The following is an 18865-nucleotide window of genomic DNA, read 5'->3' as shown; positions in this document are numbered from 1 at the left end:
TGACCTCCTCATGGAGCTAGAGTTGGCAAAGACAGACCCACGTCTACCTGGACTAAGCTTTCTGGACACTGCTCATGGTGTCAATCCTGTGGTGTCTAAACTGCCATATAACCTGCAAGAGAAATGGGCACAACAGGGCTCAAGATACAAAAGAGACTATAACGTATCCTTTCCTCCATTCTCATACTTTTGCAGGTACATCAGCGATCAAGCCTGGATGAGAAATGATCCCAGCTTCAGCTTCTGCGAACCCAACTTGCCTGCTTCATCATCCTTACCAACATCATCAAGGTATGATAACATGACAGCTAAACATAGAGACTTTAATAGAACAATATCTGTTAAAAGGACAGACATCTCATCACCCGTATCCTCTCCTGCAAACCAGAGTGACTCAGGCGAGAGAGATAAAGACCCTAATCGTCAGTGCCCTATTCACAGGAAGCCTCACCCTCTTAAGAAATGTCGTGGGCTTAGGGCAAAGACTTTACAAGAGCGCAGGGAGATTCTCCAGAAACTTGGAGTATGCTATAGGTGTTGTGCTTCTTATGGTCACTTTGCTAAGGACTGCAAAGATGTTATAAAGTGCACAGAATGCAGTAGCGACAGACACGTTACAGCTATGCATCCTACTCCACTTCCAGACAACCCACAGCAGCTAACTGACTCCACCCCTGTCGCAATTCATGGCGGGGAGCAACAAAGTCGTGCTCCAGTCACAGCGAGTGTTTCCTCTGCATGCACAGAAGTATGTGGAGAAGGCTTAGACTACAAATGCTGTGCCAAGGTATGTCTAGTCAAGATTTACCCACAGGATCAACCTGAGAAAGTTGCTAGGATATATGCTATAATAGATGAACAGAGCAACAGATCCCTGGTTAAGCCTAAATTCTTTGAGATCTTCGGCATAGAGGGTCATGCAACACCGTATACTCTCAGAACCTGTTCTGGTCGTGTAGAGGCCTTTGGCAGAAGGGCCAATGGATTCATGGTCTCTCATATCAAAGGAAACAAAGGCATACCCCTACCAACATTAGTTGAGTGTGACCAGATACCAGACGAAAGGGAAGAGATTCCTACTCCAGAGGCTGCCTATCACCATCCTCACTTAAGGCACCTTGTTGATGAGATTCCGGCAATGGACATGAATGCAGAAATCTTGGTCCTGCTAGGAAGAGACATTCTCAGAGTACATAAAGTACGCGAGCAGTGCGATGGACCAGATGATGCCCCTTATGCACAAAGACTTGATCTAGGCTGGGTGATAGTGGGCGATGTAAGCTTGAATAGTATGCATACGTCATCTGAGATCCACTCCTTCAAAACTTACTTATTAGAAAATGGACGTGCATCCCACTTCAAACAGTGCTCTCGCCATCATGAAGTAAGGGAGAAGCCTCCTGACATCATCCAAATACCTGATGGTACTCCTATCCTTTGTGATGACAATCCGGGTACCACAGTGTTTTGTACTATAAGTGATGACAACAAAATAGCCTTGTCAGTTGAAGACAGGAAATCATCTAAGCCCAAACAATGGCATTATGTTCCATCTGAAATTAATCCTGCAGATCATGCCACCAGGCGGTGTCTGCAAGTGTCTTTGCAAATTCTTCTTGGTTAACAGGCCCTGAATTCCTGCTGGATCATCCAGAAGAAACCACAGTCTTCAGTCTTCTAGAACCTGACAACGATCCAGAGATTCGTCCTGAAGTAAAAACCCTTGTCACCAGAACTGAACAAAGACTCGTCTTGGGCTGTCAATGCTTTGAACGTTTCTCCAAGTGGACAAGGCTTGTACGTAACATTGCAAGGTTAGTCCACATTGCACACTGCTTTCACACAAAGCCCACAGATGCTCACTGTCAAGATTGGCACGTGTGCCAAAGGTTTCTTTCTGCAAAGGATATTGCTGAAAGTGAACTGTTCATAATACGCAGTGTACAACAGGATGTCTTTGGCTCAGAAAGTAAATGTATCCGTGACAAGAGGGGCATTCCAAAAAACAGTCCTATAGCTAACCTGAACCCATTCTTTGACAATGATCATTCCGAGCCAGCTCCACCACTTCAAAAACTCCAAGAGTGCTGGTACCTGCCTTTCTTCGGAGTGTATCATCCACATAAGCCAAAACAAATCAGGGTAGTGTTCGACTCCGGTGGCCAAGCAAATAGCAAACGATGGGCAGTGCTGTTCACTTGCATGAGTGTGCGTGCAGTACACATAGAAGTAATAGAATATATGGATGCCTCAAATTTCATAAATGCTCTAAGGCGATTCCTTGCCATCGGAGGACCAGTCAAAACATTAAGATCTGACTGTGGAACTAATTTCATTGGAGCCTGTCGAGAGCTACATCTCAACTCTAGGCCAATTCAAGACCTTTTAGCTGAAAAGTGCTGTACATGGATTTTCAATCCTCCTCATTCTTCCCATATGGGTGGCTCCTGGGAGAGAATGATAGGCATCACACGTAAAATACTGGACTCCATGCTTATGGACTTGAAATCCACAAGACTCACCCATGAGATTCTAACTACCTTCCTGGCAGAAGCATCTGCCATAATCAATTCAAGACCACTTGTTCCAGTTTCTGTAGATCCAGAGGCCCCAACTCTCCTCACTCCAGCTACTCTTCTTACCCAGAAGCTTGGGTCTGTTCCTGTTCCCCCTGGAGACTTTAAAACAGGAAATCTGTGCTACAATCAGTGGAAGCGAGTACAACACCTTGCCAACTGCTTCTGGAATCGTTGGAAGATGGAGTATCTCTCTACTCTGCAAGGACGCAGGAAATGGCAACGTCTGAACCCTAACATCAAGGTTGGAGATCTTGTTCTCCTTAAGGACCAGCAAGCTGAAAGAATCGAATGGCCCATGAGACTGATTCTAAAGAGCATTCCTAGTGATGATGGAAAGGTGCGTAAGGTGGAGGTGAAAGTTGCAAGACAAGGGACTATAAAAACTTTCATCAGACCGATCACGGAACTTATCTTGCTCTTACCCTTTGGAGACTGAACTTACTTATGTATGCTGTTGGATTCTTCCTGTGACTTCAAGAAGGAAGTATCTTGAACTTTAATTGACACAACTTGAAGTTCATATTATTGTTGTTGTTGCATTATATGTATGTTCTTTTATATCTTTCAGGTCTTCAAGACATCTCTGCAAATTACACTGTTATGCATAACTTCCGTTATGATTTAAATAGTGACATTTATTATGCCAGACGGGGAGTGTGCTGCCTCAATGAGGCATAGAATATTACATAGCCTCTGTTATGTTCATGTTGTTATAGTTAAGAAATCATATATTTGTATGTCATTGTTCTCAATGCTTCCCTGTGTTTGTTCTGTACTGCCATCTACTGACACTTTTTGGTAATGCTCCTGTTTTCTAGAATGTCTTACCCTCTGACCTTATTATGCATTTCCTTTTTGTGTATTACTCCGCCCTTGTAGTTTTATGATGTTTTCCTGTGTCATGGCTGCAGCTAACAGCCTCATGTAACAAGCACTCATGTTAATACATTGCAAGCTACGATCAGTATCATCTTTTGACCGCAAAATTCTTTAACCATTCATTCATCTGCTGTATTCATTATCTGCTGTAACCTGATATTCAGAATAAAGCAACTTTGTGGATTGACAGGTATTGGTGAGTTCAGCTATCTGACAAAGATTGTCTGCAGTGATTGTATCTTCTTATACAGGCCAGGCATAGAGGTCTCAGCAAGGGATAGATCATTATTACAACTATCTGAGTCAGAATACTCTGTTTGAATCACGCTCTGTTTGAATCACGCTGTGTTTGAATCACGCTCTGTCTGAATCATGCTCTGTTTGAATCATGCTCTGTCTGAATCATGCTCTGTCTGAATCATGCTCTGTTTGAATCATGCTCTGTTTGAATCATGCTCTGTCTGAATCATGCTCTGTTTGAATCATGCTCTGTCTGAATCATGCTCTGTTTGAATCATGCTCAGTCTGAATCATGCTCTGTTTAATTCATGCTCTGTTTGAATCATGCTCTGTCTGAATCATGCTCTGTTTGAATCATGCTCTGTTTGAATCATGCTCTGTTTGAATCATGCTCTGTCTGAATCATGCTCTGTCTGAATCATGCTCTGTTTGAATCATGCTCTGTTTGAATCATGCTCTGAATCATGCTCTGTTTGAATCATGCTCTGATTCATGCCCATGCTCTCTTTAAACTACTGTTCTCTTTGTCAAAATAGCCATTTAAACCTTTCATCTTGGTTATCCCAGTTTATCCTTTCATGGCTTGGATGAATTGCTGCTATCAAAATTAATATACTACCTAAAAGTAGTCTCTGTTTGAATCATGCTCTGTCTGAATCATGCTCTGTTTGAATCATGCTCTGTTTGAATCATGCTCTGTCTGAATCATGCTCTGTCTGAATCATGCTCTGTTTGATTCATGCTCTGTTTGAATCATGCTCTGTCTGAATCATGCTCTGTTTGAATCATGTTCTGTTTGAATCATGCTCTGTCTGAATCATGCTCTGTCTGAATCATGCTCTGTTTGATTCATGCTCTGTGTGAATCATGCGCTGTCTGAATCATGCTCTGTCAGAATCATGCTCTGTTTGAATCATGCTCTGTTTGAATCATGCTCTGTCTGAATCATGCTCTGTTTGAATCATGCTCTGTTTGAATCATGCTCTGTCTGAATCATGCTCTGTCTGAATCATGCTCTGTTTGAATCATGCTCTGTCTGAATCATGCTCTGTTTGAATCATGCTCTGTTTGAATCATGCTCTGTCTGAATCATGCTCTGTTTGAATCATGCTCTGTCTGAATCATGCTCTGTTTGAATCATGCTCTGATTCATGCTCTCTTTAAACTACTGTTCTCTTTGTCAAACTAGCCATTTAAACCTTTCATCTTGGTTATCCCAGTTTAGCCTTCATGGCTTAGATGAATTGCTGCTATCAAAATTAATATACTACCTAAAAGTCAGTGGGGGGGGGGTTCAAGCCACCCCTCTACTATACCCTAGCTCTTCCCTTCTTACAAAAATAATTACAATCAATATATATGGGACACTAAAAAAATCCAGAATAAATTAAGTACTATGGCCTCTATTTATGAAAGGTCTTGCGGACCTGATCACAAGAGCTGCTGGTGCAACTCCGCCCCCTGCAGACTCGCGGCCAATGGGCCGCCAGCAGGGAGGTGTCAATCAACCCGATCATACTTGATCGGGTTGATTTCCGGCAATGTCTGTCCGCCTGCTCAGAGCAGGCGGACAGGTTATGGAGCAGCGGTCTTTGTGAGTCTGAAGACTCCCCAGAAGCACGGGCTGTCAAGCTCCTTTTGGAGCTTGATAGATAGGCCCCTATGTATTTACCTAGAGAAAACAATGGTTTAGTAGTCCTAATGTAGTTTAGAATCATTCTGCAATACATCTTTCCAAAATATTACACCGGAATAACAGACTGAGTGACCCGCTTTGGGTTAACCTGGAGGAAAACTTATTTTGAGATATACACATTCCAATTTATTTTTCTTACTGGGAAATCACTTTCACACAAATGCTTTCGTATTATATCTCAGTGTGTATTTGTTATGATCTGTTATGATGACTTGTGAAAGTTGAGCTAAAAGGAAGCATCAAACATGCAGATATATAGTTAATTGAAACTTACAACTTTGTAGCTACTTGTATTGTTCTCCCTTAACTCTGCAAGGGAGTGGTGTACTGTAGCAGTTTTTATACCAAAGATTCAGAATTGTGTGGTTAGACTTGAACAACAGAACCCCTTCAAAATGGATAATGTGATAACAGTTATAATATATGGTAAACAAGTATATACTATGATAGATTTAGTGAACTCATAAGAGAGCGTGATGTGGTATAGCTGCAACTGAAATAAACATTAGCAGAGCACATGAAGTTATTGGAAACACTGGTCAGCAATTAACACACTGATGCTTTAATATGATGAAATGTTCTGCAGGCTGAGTCAGTAACACGGATAACAGATTGAGCTCAGTACAAAGTAAAATTCCTAACAAGTGGATAAACGGTTTTGGAGTTGGTGCACTTGTGTTGCCGAAGTGAAATAATAAGAGAAAGCGGAGGTAAGTACTTACAAGGTGGCTGGCGTTCAGCAAGATGTGGTTTCCGTGTTTCTGATCAGCAAATGGTTGACCACGTAGTTGCGCTCACAATGGGGACAGTCTCAGCTTGATCCGGTGAGCGTGGATGTGCTGCACTTCCTGGTGTGCGGTAACTTCCGAGACAGGTGATCAGCAAGCTTCTGCTTAGAGGGCGTGTTAGATATTTTCTACTCAGGGGAAATTGGAATAACAAACAAGGAGTAAGATTTGATTGCAGGTTATAAAGGAATATAAGGTACAACCCATAATTAAAGGGGCAGTACTAAATGCAACTAAAGGAGCAGATAAAGTGTAAACATACAACCATGACAGGTCTCCCCCTCAAGGAAAACCTCCAAGTTTTCAGGGAGATGGTCGGTCCGGATGTCGCCTATGGAAGAGAGAGACCAAGCGTGGAGCTGATAGATTCAAAGCTGGCTCCCACGAATCCTCATCATGCGAATACCCTCTCCAATGAATAAGATATTGCAACTCCCCATGATAAACTCTAGAGTCGAGAATTTCAGATATCTCGTACTCCAGCTCAGGATGCTGGTGTTCTGGGGGAATCGGGGTTTGTAGTGGCTGAGATCTGACCGGTCTCTACAGCTTAATTAGGGAGATGTGAAAAGAGGAATGTATTCAGTATGCATCAGGTAGTTGGAGTTCTACTGCATTCGCATTAACAATCCTTTTAATAGGAAAAGGTCCTATGTACAATTGGTTGAACTTCCTAGTTGATGCTGGTATCCTCAAATTACGTGTGGATAACCATACCAAGTCACCAATCTTATATTCCGGTGCTGGACGATGTCGGAGGTTATAGTAGATCTGTTGCTTGGACTGTGCCAATTTAATGTTTTCCTGTAAATTGTTGAAGTTTTGTGAAATGGTGTTCACTAAGTCATTTACTATTGGGCAATTGGTGTGTGAATTTGGTAGTAAATGCAAATTAGGGTGAAACCCGTAGTTGGAGAAGAATGGCGTGTTTTGTGTTGAGTTATTTTTTGCATTATTATATGCAAATTCAGTGGTTGCTATGTAGTCAGCCCACTTATCCTGCTGTTGGGCACAATAAATTCTGAGATATTGTTCTAGTGTTTGGTTGGTCCTTTCCCATTGACCGTTTGTTTGTGGGTGATAGGATGTTGTTAATTTCCTATATATGTTAAGTCGTTTACATAATGAATCCTAAAACTTGGAGGTGAATTGACTTCCTCTATCTGTAAGTATGGAAAATGGTAAACCATGTAATTTAACTATGTTTGAGAGGAATAAGTCTGCTGTTTGTGAAGCGGTAGGTAAAGATTGAGTGGGCAGGAAGTGGGCCATCTTTGTGAACAAATCAATCACTACTAAGATTGTTGTAAATGAGGACGATTTAGGAAAATCTACAATGAAGTCCATTGCTAACTCTTTCCAAGGACGTGTTGGTATAGGTAGGGACATTAAAAACCCAAAAGGTTGGATTTCCGGTCTGAGGGCGGAGCTTAACAGCAGCATGCTCCATGTCGGCGTTCCGACCTAGTGACTACAATCACTGCCCCTACTCATTGCCCCATAGCCCCGACTCAAGAGGGGTTCAGTAGGGCTGAAATTTGGCTGTATGACAGCCTGAGGAGGAAATCTCAGAAGCCGCTTAGGCCGGCGGTAGAACCGCCACTTCACACTTCTGTTATAAGTCCAGGAGTTTCCAGCGTGCCCTGGTGCACAATTGCTTCGAAAGCATACAGAGGGGATTGTACCCGCAACCTACCTTCATACGCAAGCCGCCTGCTTGCCGGGGATAGAGGAGCCTGTCCGCATAACCCGGAACCCAGAGAAGCTGCAGGGGGGGGTGCTGAAGGCGTGCGGAGGGATCCAGATGCTAAGCACCCCCACCACAGTGGCAAACTCAGTGGAGCTCCCACGAAGTGGGGAGCACTGTTGATCCGGAGCAGACGGTGAATTTACGGATGAGAGATAAGGAGGCATCCCAATCCTACCCGGCAACTGCACACTGGTAAGCCCTGATGGGTACTATTTAAAGAACTGTGCTGTCTTGTCCCTGCAGAGATTGTATGCATACTACACGGGCTGAACTGTTTGGCTGTAAGGTGTTGCCGGGCGAAATAGTCCAGGCCTGAGCTGTGGACGGCTTAACAGGAGTACACGGGATATTTAGGACTGGGTCCCTAATCATTTGTTCCACTCTCTTGAGGATTGCTATGTTAGCCCTGTTTTTGTTACCGTGAGGAGGGAGAGAGCAGAGAAAAGAAAAGAGAGAAGGACTTGTGCTGGAGCTAAAGGCTTACATGGGACCATTTCTTTTCCAGAGATTGTATATCTAGTAAACAGTGATCATGTTAAGCCTGTCTGTGTTACCGTAAGGATAGAAGGGAAAAAAGGGCTTATGCTGAAGCTATAGGCATATTTGTGATCCTTTTTCTCCCCAGAAACTAAACATCTAGCAAACAGCGAGCATGTCAAGTCTGACTGTGTTACCGTAAGGAAGGGAAGAAAGGAAAAAGAAAAAAAGGGCTTGTGCTAAAGTTATAGGCATATGTGTGACTTTTTTTTTCATTTTTTCTGTTTCCAGAGACTGAACTTTTAGCAAACAGTGATTAACATTGTGTTCCCCAGGGCTTGTTGGTAAGAGGTTTAGAGCCCAAAAGAATTGTGGTAGTTGCATGAGTTTTGTCATACTGCCAAATACCCACATATAGCAATATTATAAGAAAAGTTACCTGAGAGAATTTTTTTTTTACTGCATTAATGTTTGTTTTTTGTTCATAAGCTTCAAAAAACAAAAAAAAGGAGGGAAAGAAAGAAAGAAAAAAAAAGAACTTAATGTAAAGTGGGTCATTACTGTGTTTGAAGGCTAAATATTGTTTTCTACCCCAATACTCTGATAAATGTGTTTCTCGCTCTTAATTTCAACTTAGACCAGTATATGGTTAGATCATGGTCAGATTTAACTGTAATTATGTTTTTGAGCGAGCAAAAGTACCATATTATTGATAATAGAATTGGAGGAGCTGAGCTGGTATCCTGACCGTTTTTTTTTTTTTTTTTGAGGTTAGTGAACGTTAAACTGGGCATAGGCCCTCAGCACTTTTTCACCAGTGGGTCTTTGACCCCCTGATTATTATTTTGTGTATTTATTGTTTTTTCCCTTTTGATATAGAGGCAGCTATCTGCCACCAAATGCACAGACAAATTTCCCACTTATATAATCACATTCTTTTGATTTTTTTTGCACTCACATAGGAGAAAGGTTTTTCCTCGCTGGATCTAGGGGTCCTCTACCCCAGTGTTTTGATTAGTCACAATTATTTTCACATCAAAAGCCAGACCCTAGCTTAGTAGTGCGGGGTACTGGCCAGACATATTTTCTATTTTTTGTATTGCACTTAATGGATAAGTTTGTGTCACAGGTGAGAGCTAATTCACCTAAGATGCCTGTGAAGCCCAAGGATAAAAAAGCCAAAACGGCAGATACCAGTATCGATGGGGTGCCGGACATTGCGCCGACGGTCATCGATACTCAGGTATTGATTGGACAGCTTTCAGCTATGTTTTCCCCCCAATTTGAGGTAATCAAAAAGGAACTAGGTACTATAGTTACAGAAATAGGGGTACTCTCTTCAGAGGTTAAACAATTTTCAGCGAGAATGGTCGAAGCCGAGAATAGAATCTCTTTATTGGAAGATCAGGCAAATAGCTTTAAGGTAGCCTCCCAGAAACAACAGGCCAAAATAGACAGTATGCAATTGCGCCTGGAGGATCTCGAAGATCGCTCCAGACGCAATAACATCAGGATTATAGGCCTGCCTGAATTATCTGAATTTGATGATATAAGTAAATTCATGTCTGTTACGTTACCACAGGCCCTGGGTATGCCAACTCAATCCCTACCTCTAATAATTGAAAGGGCGCACAGGGTGGGCCCGAAGAGAGTGGCAGAGAATGGGTTTGCAAGACCTAGAATGGCTATATGCAAGTTTTTAAAATTTCAGGATAAAGTGGACATACTAAAATGGTTTAAAAAAACTGACCCTCCAATATTCGGCAACAGTAAAATCCTCTTGTTTCAGGATTTCTCTTCTGAGACTTCCTCCAGGAGGAAAGGGATGGCCCCATATTGCACCCAGCTCATAAATAAAGGTTTAAAAGCGAGACTACTTTATCCAGCTAGAATTGTAGTGGAGGATAAGGGAACAAGACACTCGTTCAGTGAAATTAACATGGTTAAAGATTTTATTAAGGCATACGAAGGCACACCAGATCAAACTCATAATCCGACCAGCAGAGCTCTGGCGGATTAGTGGGCTCTATATTACAGTTTAGGTACCCAGCTGGGTCAGAATATGCATGAAGGATAATGGAAAAAAAGCTTATTTTGTCAATTATGATTATTGATAAGTCTGGACTTATTTATTTTAAAATCTTTCCTGTTTTTTTTTTTTTTTTTTTTGTTTTTTTTTTCTTTTTCCTATTTTCTCTCTCTTCCCTCTCTCTTCTCTATTTCCCCTGGTTTTTGATAGGGCGTATAGCAAAGGATGATGGCAGAAGGAGTTAAGATACTATCCTGGAATGTGGGGGGAATCTCTTCCCCGGTTAAACGTAAATTAATCATTAAAACTTTGGCTAAACATAAACCGGACCTAGTCTTTTTACAGGAAACGCACCTCAACGAGCTAGAGGTTGCCAAGCTTAAGATTAAATGGGTAGGAGAGGTTATCACCTCTTCAGGTCTTAGTAAAAAAGCGGGAGTGGTAGTTTTAATCCATAAAGAGCTTGAATACAAGATTATTAAAACGGAAATCGATCCCTCTGCTAGATATATTTTACTCCAAATCAGTATTATGATTACAAGATTCATATTTTGTAATATCTATGCCCTTAACCAATTTTCGGCAGAATTTTGGAGGAAAATCCAAAGTAAGTTATACCCGTTTAAAGGGGAAAATCTTGTGTTGTGTGGAGATTTTAATACGACCCTACACCCAGAATTAGACCGATTCTCCAAGAAAAATATGTCTCTATATAAAAAAAATGCCAAATTTTTTAAAAACTTCTGCTTCAAATTAAATCTGGTTGATATATGGCGCATCCAAAACCCGGATCTTCAGGTTTTTACGTGCGAGTCCAAAGCCCATAGGACCTTTTCTAGGATAGATCTGTTCTTAGTCTCGGAACCTCTATCTGTTTGGAAACTGGAGACGGAGATTGCAGAAATTCTGGTCTCGGACCACGCAATTATTTCACTCTATTTTCCCCCGAATGGTAGGAGTAAATCCAGTAAAGCTATATTTTGCTTCCCTAGGTTCCTTTATTCTGATTCCAGATTTTGTTCCTGGATGAAACAGAAATGGTTAGAATATGGTAGGTTTAATGTTAATTATAGGAATAAAGTAGAAATATTTTGGGAGGCGGCAAAAGCCGTTTTACGGGGGGAGATCACGGCATACACAAAACGACGAGACAAGAAGATTAAGGATAGAGAATTCCAAATCTCCAATAAGGTAAAGAATGCTTTTAGGAGAGTTCAGAATGATCCTTCCTCGATTAATTGGGAAATATATTTGGGATTGAGAAAGGAGAGAGACCTTTTTCTAAAGCAAAAATCTCAGGTAGAGGAATTAAAAATAAATCGATATTATAGAGGGTTTCATGGGTCCTCTGCAAAACATCTAGCGAGGCTCACTAAAAGCAGGAAAAAAAAAAATCTTATTCCAGCTATTAAATGTCGGGACTCTAGATATACTAATTCCAAAGAAATTGAGGGAGTATTTTTTAATTACTATCAACAGCTATATGCATCTGTTAATATAAATCATGCGGAGCAAGAGGCTTTCTGGTCCAAGATTCAACTACCAATAATACAATCTGAAGATTTGGCTGCATTGAATGACCCCATTTCTCGTACAGAGATTGGTAATGTAATTGACCAATTGAAATTGAATAAGGCTGCAGGCCCAGACGGGTTTCCTGCAGAATTTTATAAGTGTCTAAAGGAAGAGCTGCTCTCGATACTGGAAGATCTATTTAATATCTATTATGCTTCTGATAATCCAATCTCTTCATATTTTTCTGCTGCAAACATTTCATTGATTCTGAAAAAAGGTAAAGATTCGGAAGATTTAGCCTCTTACAGGCCAATTTCGGTGTTAAACACCGACTATAAGATCCTTGCCGCTATCATAGCGGCAAGATTATCTCGTTGTCTACAGAATCTCATACATCCTGACCAGTCGGGGTTTATGACTGCTAGGAACCCAATTAAGAACTTCCGCAAAGTCACTTACTTTTTGGATTATGCTTGGAATATTGACCAAGGTCATAAAAATTTGTCTTTACAAAATAGTGCGGTACTCATGTTAGATGCTACTAAAGCATTCGATTCTATTATATGGGAGCACCTATTTCGATCACTTGAAAGGTTTGGGTTTAAGGGAAACTTTGTCCAGTTTGTAAATAGAATTTATACTAAACCTATGTCCTACCTATTGATAAATGGGGAGCGCTCTTCTCAGATAATGTTGCAACGGGGCACTAGACAAGGTTGTCCGTTATCCCCATTATTGTTTAACCTGGCGTTGGAACCATTCGCAATCAGATTAAGGGACAGTTTACCGGGGATTCCCCTTGGCTCTCAACGGTTAAAAGTGTTGTTATATGCTGATGATATACTGGTTTTTCTGGAGGATATTCACCAATCTATCCCAATCTTACTGCAACTTCTTGAAGAATTTAGTGCATTTTCAGGATACCAGGTCAACTTGGAAAAAAGTGAATTGATGTGCCTAGGTAAATTGACTTGTCCCACTGTCAAAACTCCATTCAAAATGGTGAATGCCATTAAATATCTTGGCCTGGTTCTGCATAAGAATCCCAAATTTTGGTATTCGGCAAATTATTTGCCCCTGTTTCAAAAAATCAAATTAGATCTTCATTTATGGGCCTCATTTCCTCTGGCTTTAACGGCAAGGGTGAACCTGATTAAAACAATTATCTTTCCTCGTCTTCTCTATCCACTCCAAAATCTTCCTATATTCATCTTGAATATGGACATTAGGAAATTGTACGGATTTATTTCGAAATTTTTATGGAAGGACAAAAAACCCTGTATCGCTCTGGCTAGATTAATGCAGAAGTCATCTACAGGGGGCTTATCTCTCCCTGATGTCAAGCTATACAATATAGCTACATTAATCAAATTTGCTTGTGATTGGATCACAGAGGCCAATATAGTTTCCTCTATTGAGGAAGAGACTTCGTTAATATATCCTTTTGCCTTAAAGGCTATTCTTCACTGTAAACCACAACAGTTACCATCTAACGTTGCCTCTCTCATATCATTTAAGAATATAGTAATAGCCTGGCACAAGTTTTGTAGTATGTTAAGCATTGACCCAACATATTCAGACTTCCTTCCTATTAGAGGTAATCCTCATTTTATCCCTGGTATCTATCAAAAAGTCTTTAAAGTATGGGCTGAAAGAGGGTTAAACCTGATAAAACAACTACTAGATGGAAATTACCAGATGTTTACAGCGGAATCTCTTTTTCAGCTATATGATCTTCCTAGATCTAATTTGTTTGCATACTTCCAGGTCAGACACTATATTTCTGCTCAAAATTGGCTTTTCCCTTTATCATCTGCCTGGTCGGAGGTTAGAGTACTCTTACAGAAATTTTCTGTAGGTGATACATCGATCTCATTAATGTATGATATTATGCTGTCTAAACAGAGTCAAGTATATCTGGATAAGATCTGCAACTTCTGGTCTCCTTATATCCCTGAGGTCAATCAGGAGAGTATCATACAGAGCTTTTCTATCTCTAAGAAATGTAAGGTCTCTATGGGCTGGAAAGAATCCCACATGAAGCTTATTAATAATTTCTACTTATATCCTCTGAAAATCGCCAAATTTTATCCAAATAGGTCAAGTAGCTGCCCTAGATGTTCATATGCTAGAGCTGACATGCTACACATGTTTTGGTTTTGTCCCAAAATCAATCAACTCTGGTCAAAAATCACCTTTTGGATTAACCAACATTTTAAAATATCTTTATCTCTGAAGTTACGAGATATTATCTTGTTGATATCTCCATTAAATATTAGCGATAGCCACTGGACAGGGGTTGTCAATACCATTATATTAACGGTTAGACATCTGATATTAAAATATTGGATAGTTAAGAGAGTGCCAGGGTTTGTAGAGTTTATTAGGTCAATACAGGAGCAAATAGTGTTTGAATCTTACCATTTGCAGGATGCTTCAGATAAGAGAATCAAGAACTTTTTATTAGGATGGTGTCCAGCCATCAAGTCATTCCCCCTGCCCATACAAAAACAAATACTCTTTCCATTTTTATTATCTATCAGCTTCGCAGAACTAGTATTAGGAGGCATGTTTCCTTCTTCCTGGATAATTAATGAGGGGGGAGTAATTTAGTCCAACCCAAGGGTTTCTCTTTTTCTCTTTTTCCCTTTCCCTTTTTTTTTTTTTTTTTTTTTCCTGTTCTTTAGAGTTGTTGTTTCTTTTTTATCTGCTGTATCACACAGGTTAGTGTGATTCAAAGGGGGGGGGGTAAAATTAGAAAAACTTGTGGAAATCACAGCGAAGATGATGTCATGTTATATTTAGTCCTATTCCAATTTTTGTACAAGAGATTTCTTGTTCGTTTTTTTCATTATATTATTGTTTAAACGCTCAATTTCTGATGGATAGTGTCTATGTATTATAATCATGTTTGTGATTTCCAAATAAACATTATATTCAAAAAAAAAACCCAAAAGGTTTTTTATGATCTTTTTTGTGTTGGGTGCAAGAGGTACAGGAGTGTACATAATCCTTAACTGTGTCTAGCATCTTAGGCCACCAATATTTTCTTTTTATTAAGTGTAACGTGTTATGAATTCCTGGATGTCCATTGAGTACTGGGTCATGAGTGTTTTGCAATATAAGACCTTGTAGGGTTGATGGTATATACAACTGTTTGTTATGGTAGTATAACCCATCTGAGTGGAGGTTTAAATTGTATGTGTGAAGGTTAGGGTCTTCTCTTTGTGACTTTTGAATCTCCAGAGTAAAAGACGTCGAACAGGAAATAAAATGATCAGGAGAAATCACTGTACTTAATTGTTTTGTTGTACTTGGTGGATTTGATTGTCTGGATAATGCGTCTGCTTTTCCATTACGGGATCCTGGGCAATATTGAATATGAAAATTAAACCTGGAAAAGTATAAACTCCATCTCAATTGTCTTTATGATAAAGTGCAGTTGGTCTGTAGGTATTCTAGATTCTTGTGATCTGTATAAATAAGTATCTGTATTTTGGTTCCTTCCAACAGATGCCTCCAATGTTCCAGGGTGGGTTTAATGGATAGGAGCTGCTTCTCTCCTATGGGATAATTAACTTCAGAAGGAGTTAATGATCGAGAATAAAAAGCTATTAGATGTATAGGTTCACATATGTTCTTCCTTTGTGACAGAATTGCTCCTATTGCATATTCGGAAGCATCTACTTCCAAAGTGTACTGTAAGGTTGGGTCTGGGTAGTGTAGGATGGGAGCAGTTATGAATTTCAACTTTAGCAACTCAAATTATTGCTGTGCCTCTGATGTCCAAACATAGGATTTTGATTTCCCAGTGAGACTTGTAAGTGGTTTCACAATGGATGAGAAATTCTTTATAAATTTTCTGTAGAAATTTTAAAATCCAATGAAACTTTGCAGTTCTTTGACATTCCTTGGTTGTGGCCAGTTAGTAATGGCAGCGATTTTCGTATCTTCCATGTGAATTCCCTGTGAGTTAATTCTATAACCTAGGAAGGAAATCTCTTGCGTATGGAAAGTACACTTCTCTGGTTTGGCATAAAGTTGATTCTCCCTTAATCTGGTTAATACCGTGTTTACATGTGTCACATGCTCCTTATAATTGTTAGAATATATAAGGATATCATTCAAATAAATAATTACACAAGTATCAAGTAAATCCCGGAAAACTTCATTAATGAAGTGCTGGAATGTGGCGGGGGCTTTGCAGAGTCTGAATGGCATCACTGTATATTCGTAAAGTCCGTACCTAGTATGGAATGCAGTGAGCCATTCGTCCCCTTTCCTATTGTGAATCAGATTATACGCTCCCCTAAGGTCCAATTTTGTGTAAATCATTGCCTTATCTAATCTTTCTATTAATTCCATGATTAACGGTAGGGGGTATCGGTTTTTAATGGTAATTTTATTAAGTTGTCTATAATCAACTATTGCAGGCCCATTTATCAAAGGGCTTGCGGACCTGATCCGACACTGCGGATCAGGTCCGCAAGACCTCGCTAAATGCGGAGAGCAATACGCTCTCCGCATTTAACATTGCACCAGCAGCTCACAAGAGCTGCTGGTGCAACGCCGCCCCCTGCTGACTCGCGGCCAATCGGCCGCCAGCAGGGAGCTGTCAATCAACCCGATCGTATTCGATCGGGTTGATGTCCGGCGATTCCTGTCCGCCTGTTCAGAGCAGGCGGACAGGGTTATGGAGCAGCGGTCTTTAGACCGCTGCTTCATAACTTGTGTTTCTGGCGAGTCTGAAGACTCGCCAGAAATACGGCCCTTCAAGCTCCGTACGGAGCTTGATAAATGGGCCTGTATGTCTTAATGTGTTATCTTTATTACGTACAAAGAATATACCAGCAGCAGCTGGTGATGTTGAAGGTCTGATAAAACCTTTTTTTAGATTTTCATCTAAATAAATATTGCCTTAAATGCTGTAGTTCAGGCTGTGATAGTGGGTATATATGGCCGTATAGAATTTGGTTGGTCTGTAGGTATTCTAGATTCTTGTGATCTGTATAAATAAGTATCTGTATTTCGGTTCCTTCCAACAGATGCCTCCAATGTTCCAGGGTGGTTTTAATGGATAGGAGCTGCTTCTCTCCTATGGGATAATTAACTTCAGAAGGAGTCAATGATCGAGAATAAAAAGCTATTAGATGTATAGGTTCACATATGTTCTTCCTTTGTGACAGAATTGCTCCTATTGCATATTCTGAAGCATCTACTTCCAAGGTGTACTGTAAGGTTGGGTCTGGGTAGTGTAGGATGGGAGCAGTTATGAATTTCAACTTTAGCAACTCAAATGATTGCTGTGCCTCTGATGTCCAAACATAGGATTTTGTTTTCCCAGTGAGACTTCTAAGTGGTTTCACGATGGATGAGAAATTCTTTATAAATTTCCTGTAGAAATTTGAAAATCCAAGGAAACTTTGCAGTTCTTTGAGATTCCTTGGTTGTGGCCAGTTGGTAATGGCAGAGATTTTTGTATCTTCCATGTGAATTCCCTGTGAGGTAATTCTATAACCTAGGAAGGAAATCTCTTGCGTATGGAAAGTACACTTCTCTGGTTTGGCATAAAGTTGATTCTCCCTTAATCTGGTTAATACCGTGTTTACATGTGTCACATGCTCCTTATAATTGTTAGAATATATAAGGATATCATTCAAATAAATAATTACACAAGTGCCAAGTAAATCCCGGAAAACTTCATTAATGAAGTGCTGGAATGGCATCACTGTATATTCGTAAAGTCCGTACCTAGTACGGAATGCAGTGAGCCATTCGTCCCCTTTCCTAATGCAAATCAGATTATACGCTCCCCTAAGGTCCAATTTTGTGTAAATCATTGCCTTATCTAATCTTTCTATTAATTCCGTGATTAACGGTAGGGGGTATCGGTTTTTGATGGTAATTTTATTAAGTTGTCTATAATCAACTATTGGTCTTAATGTGTTATCTTTATTACGTACAAAGAATATACCAGCAGCAGCTGGTGATGTTGAAAGTCTGCTAAAAATTTTTTTAGATTTTCATCTAAATAAATATTGCCTTAAATGCTGTAGTTCAGTGATAGTGGGTATATATGGCCGTATGGAATTGGTGAACCTGGTAACAATTCGATAGGACAATCAAAAGACCTATGTGGTGGCAAGGTCTCTGCCTCTTTTTTGTCAAAAACATCAAGATAATGTGAATATTGACTGGGTATAGAGTGAGTTGGAGTGTTTGTGCCATGGGTTGTCTGGTTAGTACAGATGATATATAGACAAGATTGCTTGCAGTATTGTGAAGTGAATTTTGGTTTTAAAGTTTGCCAATCTAAGGATGGCTGATGTAACTGTAACCACTTTAAACCTAATATAATAGGAAATAAGGGTGAGGGGGTGACATCAAAGCTAAGAAGTTCTCTATGACACTTGTCACTAATAAAGGTGTTGTATGATGCGTAATAGGTCCATTAGAAATTAGAGTTCCATCAAATACACGTAAAACATATGCATTAGGTATTTTATTTCTACACACAATTTCGGTATCAATGTAATTGCACGAAGCTCCGGAGTCAATTAGGGCCTTCAAAGTTATCTCCTTTGTATCCCACTGTAAGGAAATAGACAGCTGACAATAGGCAGAATTTTGAGTTACGTCATAATTAAGTGGTTTTGTTATAGATCTCTTACCTTTTTTATTCCTGGCAAGAATAGGGCAATCCTTAACTTCATGTGCTTTAGATGCACAGTAAAGACAAAGGTTGTTGTCTCTCCTTCTCTTTTTCTCTTCTAGGTTTAACGGTCCCCTGATAACACCTATTTCCATAGCCTCTTCAGCAGGTTTATGTGGATAGAATCCAGCAATAGGTACTCTTTTAGTACAAGTATCAGAGGTATATCTTTCTTGTTTACGCTCTCTCAGGCGTCTATC

The sequence above is a fragment of the Bombina bombina genome, chromosome 5 (assembly GCF_027579735.1).
Source record: "Bombina bombina isolate aBomBom1 chromosome 5, aBomBom1.pri, whole genome shotgun sequence".
Lineage (NCBI taxonomy): Eukaryota > Metazoa > Chordata > Amphibia > Anura > Bombinatoridae > Bombina > Bombina bombina.
The sequence above is the reverse complement of the archived record's forward strand: the minus strand, read 5'-3'. Positions refer to the sequence as shown.